The sequence below is a fragment of the Lipotes vexillifer genome, unplaced genomic scaffold, assembly GCF_000442215.2.
Source record: "Lipotes vexillifer unplaced genomic scaffold, Lipotes_vexillifer_v1.1 scaffold966, whole genome shotgun sequence".
NCBI lineage: Eukaryota > Metazoa > Chordata > Mammalia > Artiodactyla > Lipotidae > Lipotes > Lipotes vexillifer.
In genome coordinates, this window is record NW_006795769.1 from 111,238 (window position 1) to 116,282 (window position 5,045).

Here is a 5,045-nt window from a genome sequence, read left to right on the forward strand (position 1 = left end):
CCGGCCCAGCGAACCCCCACCCCGCCTTTACCGCAGTTGGGGACGCCGCGACAGCAGCACCGGCGACTCGGGAAGACTTGCGGCGTCCGGCGCGCACCGCGCATGCGCCCCGACCCCGCCCGGGTCCCCTATCGACGTCGTCGTCATGGAAACCCCGGGACTGAGCGAACAGCGGGCTTAAAGGGACCGAGGTGGCTCCTGGGCTCCGTGTGCCCAGCCCCAGGCGGGATCTGCGCCCAGAGCACCGTCAGGCCCACAGGCCACGGAGTGGGGAGGGCTGCTTGGAGGAGGCGGCGCCTGGATAACTCCTCCAGAGCCACTGCCGGCCGGAATTAAGCCAAGGAAGCGGGAAATCTGCCGCGGGAGCTCGGCGGTCCCGGGGCTTGGGGTGTCCCTGGGCCGATCCTGAGGGAGGGGCTCGAGGCACGCCAGGGACTAGGGGCCAGTGAATGCAAAGGCGCCGCCTCTGCTCCCGGGCCAGGGGGGTCCAGTCGGGTCGGATTGCTCGGGGGAGATCGGGGCCAGGAGCGACCCAGGCCCGTGGGCCGGTGGGAATCCGCTCTCTCCGCTCCTGACTCGGGCCCAGGCTTGCCCCTGCGCTTCAGGAGAGAGGGACAGGTGAGAAGCCCATCGGCCTGCCGGGTGCCCCCTCCGCCACTCCGCGCCCTGACACGTATTTGCCACATACCCCCACCCCCGCTGCATGACCCCGGAGGCGTCACTTGGCCTCTCTATGCCCTTTGCTCCCTCGTGACCACACAAGGTTGTTGGAAGTAAAGAGCCGAGTGTGGCCCCCGCGGGGGCCCCGATGCGCGCGGGTTTCAGGTCCCCGCCAGGCCCACGCGTGCGGGGGAGACCCGGTCCCTCTGAGAGGGAAGGTCTCCACTTGGCGTCTACTTGGTCTCTACGAGGCGCAGCACTGATGCAGAGGCCGCGACCTCCGGAGAGTGCGCCCAGGCCCGCGTCGCCGCCTGAGTGCCGGAGCCCGCGCTGTGCGGGGCAGCGCCCGGCCCTCTTCCTCGTGGGCAGCGCCGGGCCAGATGCCCTCTGCCCCACCCCCGGCCCTTGGGTCAGCTGTCGCCCCGGCACGGGATGGGATGACCAAGGCCCCGACCGGACGAAGGTTTGCTGACCTAGGGGAGGGGGCAGTGTTCGTGAGCGCCACTCTCTCCTCCCCGTCGGGCTCAGGGTCAGGCTCGCGCTGCAGCCCGGGCCTGGGTGGGGGGCCTCCGGAAACGCGGGCCGACCCGGCGCAGGGGCTGGGGGGCCAGCGGGCGGCATTCCCGGACGTGCGCATTTCCGCGCCCTTTATCCGGAGCCCAGTGCCCGGGTCGCAAGATCACAGCCACCAAGTGGGGCGGGGCGCGGCGGCCGGCCTGAGCAGCAGCCCCGAGGGGCCACTGGGTTGGGACGTGTGGCCGGAGGGCGCCACACGGCACAGGCTTTTTCTACCTGTCGTCCCGTCCCGCTGCCTCCGGATCGCGGCCGGCTCCTGCCCCGCTGTCCCTGCGCGCGCACGGGCAAGGCTCGGGGAGACCTCGGTGGCGGTGCGGTGGAAGGCACAGCTGCGGATGCGTGGATCCATCAATGTGTCCCTTCTCCCGCTTCCCCGGCGCGGCCCAGCCTGACTATCCCTGACCCGCACACCCTCGAGCCCCTGGCCGCATCCTCCCCGCAGCTGTGCTTCTCTACCGAGGGGACCGCGCCACCGGTCCGCCGGGCGGAACCGCAGGGCTGCCCCGGTCCTGAGTGCCCGGCCACACACTTCCTCTCCGCCCCCCCGCCCCGCCCCCCATCCCCACCGTAGCCTGCGTCCTCCTCCCTCTTTCCTCCCCAAGGGTACGGATTTTCCTTCCCCACTGGCTCTTCAGCGAGCAGGCTGTGATTTCTTTCACATCCCAATAAGACAAACTTCGTGAGCCCCTACCCCCGCCCATCACCTCTCCTGGCTGTGCAGTTTCTCCCCTTCTCTCTTGAGCCCACACCCGTCCAGCCAGCGTCCCGGCACTGCCCTGACCCACCTAAAGCATCCAAGGCCCAGTCCTCAGGCCTCCCACTGGCCGTCAGTGGCCCCGTGGCCCCGCCCCCTGCTCCATCTTCGCTCCCCGCCTCTTCATGTCCCCTCCTCAGGGCCATGTCCTTGGTGACCTTGTCCAATCGCAGCTGTAAAACCCAGCCATGCAGCTCCAGGTGTCCCATCCGGCTGCCCTGGACACCTCCACTTGGAGAATAGACTTCTCAAGGTCAGCATGTCCAAATCTGCTATCCCTTTTCCCCCCAGAATAAAACCCAACAACTGCCCACAGCCTTCCCCATCTCTGGTGAGGGCAGTCCATCCTGGCAGATGCTCAGACCAAACCCACAGCAGTCCTTTTAGAAATCCTGTGCACTCCACTCTCAGAGCCACCAGAATCATTCTCCAAGCCAGGCTCCAGGCCCCTGGTCCACACTGCCCCTCACCTGGGCTCTTTTTTTTTTTTTTTTTTTTTTTTTTTTTTTTTTTTTTGCTAGGTCTTAGTTGCAGCAAGCGGGATCTTCGTCGCGGCATGCAGGCTTCTCTAGTTGCCGGGCACAGCCTCTCCAGTTGTGGCGTGCAGGCTCTTTAGTTGTGGCACGCGGGCTCTTCAGTTGCCCCATGGGCTTAGTTGCCCTGTGGTATGTGGGATCTTAGTTCCCCGACCAGGGCTTGAACCCACGTCCCCTGCATTGGCAGGAGGATGCTTAATCACTGCACCACCAGGGAAGCCCTTCACCTGGACTCTTGAGCCCTCTCACCATCTCTGTGTAGCTCACCTCCTTGTGGTCCAGTTGCCCTAAGACAGCCAGAGGGACCTTTCTTATTTTCTTTTTTAAATTGTGGTGAAATAAATATAACATAAAATTTACCATCTTAACTATTTTTAGGAGTACCATTCAGTGGCATTTAGTATGGTTCACAGTATTCACTGTATTGTGCAGCCATCACCACCACCCATGAGTAGAATTTTTTCGTCTTCCCACACTGAAACTGTCCTCGTTAAACACTAATCCCTCTCTCCCCCAGCGCCTAGCACCCACCATCTACTTTCTGTCTCTGTGTATTTGACTCCTCCAGGGACCTCATATAAGTGGAAATGCACAGTATTTTTGTCCTTTTTTGACTGGCTTGTTTAACTGAGCAGAATGTCCTCAAGGTTCACCCACATTTTAGCAGGTGTCAAGATTCCCTTCCTTTTTAAGGCTGAATAATATTCCACTATGTGTATGGACCACATTTTGTTTCCATTCACGTGTGGATGCTTCCATGCTTTTGCTGTTGCGAATAATGCTGCTATGACAGAGGGACCTTTTCAATCATCATCAGATGCTGCCCCCTCTCTGCTCACAGCCCTCCATGGATCCCATCTCACCACAGTGACAGTCCAAGCCCTGATGTGGCTGGAAGGCTGTCTGCCTGCCAACCTTCCCTCCCACCCCTTACCTGCCCACGCCATGCCAGCCACATAACCTCCTTGCCAGGCCGCCGGGGACACTCTGCTGCACCTGCCCCAGGGCCTTTCCTCCAGCTGGGCCCACCTGTTTCCAAGGATGCCACAGCCTTCTTCCTCTCTCCCTTGAGGCTCTGCTCAAGTATTTCCTTCTCTGTGAGAGCCAGCCCACCCATCCTGTGTACTATAGAGAAAACAGAGGAGAGACATCCAGGGAGCAAGCCTCTGGTGTCTCTTCCTAAAAGGACTCTAATCCTATCAGATTGGGGCCCCACCCCACTGACCTCATTTAGCCTGTTTTCTTCCTTAGGGGCCACATCTCCAAATACAGCCACCCTGGGGATTAAGGCTTTGACACATTAATTGGGGGGGGGGGACGAGAACAGTCCATAACACCATCCCATCCTCTCTAGTCCCTCTTACCCCATCCTACATTTTTCCTTTTCCTTACACTCTCACCTGACTCACTATGTACTTTATTAAGTATGTTGATCGTTCCTTGTATCCAGAGCTCTTGGGGGTGGGGGGCAGTTTTGCCCTCAGGGATACTTGGCATCTGGAGGCATTTTGGACGGTCGCAGCTGGGAGGAGAGGTGCTACTGAACCCACTGGGTAGACGTCAAGGGTGCTGCTAAGCATCCTGCAAAGCAGGACAACCCCACAAAGGATGATCCAGCCCAAACTGTGGACAGAGCAGCAGTTGAGGAGCCCCGGTCTGTATCTTCTCGCCAGAAGGCCAGGCCCTCCCTACCGGGTGCTCAGAAGATGCGCAGGAAGTGTGACTGCGTGAGCGCGGGCCCAGGTGAGCAGGAGACGGGCCTACGCAGGCAGAGAGGCGCTGGCTGTGCAGCCCAGGCCTAGGAGGAGCTGCTTGTCCAGGGCTTGGACTGGATGGGACAAAGCGGGCAGGAAGTGGGAGGAGGGCCGTGTGGGCAGCTGGGGAAAGGAGCAGCCCTCCGGATGGGCAAGTGAAAGGGTGCAGGGTGAATGCCTTGTGGGGCCTGGGTTCCGAGCCGCTGTCCAGCTGGAGATTGAAGCACAGAAGTAAGCATGAACGTGGCCTGCACAATGACGCCAGGACACTCTGGGCATGAATCCCTTTGACGCCCCAGAGCCCTCATCCCCTCCAGACTCTCCCCGGCCGCGACCACTGTGGGGCAGAGGTGTGGGTCCAGGGGCGTCTCATCAGGCACTGGGAAGAGGCTGCTCGTGCTTGCCGTGGGCTCTGCCCAGGACAGCCTCTCGGGGACCTTCTCCCCTGTCCAGAGCAGATCTGCCCACTGCCCCCAACTCTCAGCAGTCAGGTTGCCTCACCTCTTCCCTGCCAACCCTCACCTCCCCCTTCCACTTACCTCCCCCGCCAAGGGAGGTGGAGCCCAGGGGAGTTGCCAATGACCCAGAAGGAGGAGGTGGGGAGGGACTGGCGGGGGTGGGTTCAAGGGGCAGAGGTCATCAGGTTAACTCTGCCCAGTCCCTGCCAGCAAACAGAACTGGGAGAAGAGGCATGAGAGTCTGAGCTTCGTGGCTCCGGGGTTAGCGGTTTAGGTCCACAGTGAGTCTGATGCACACACCACTCGT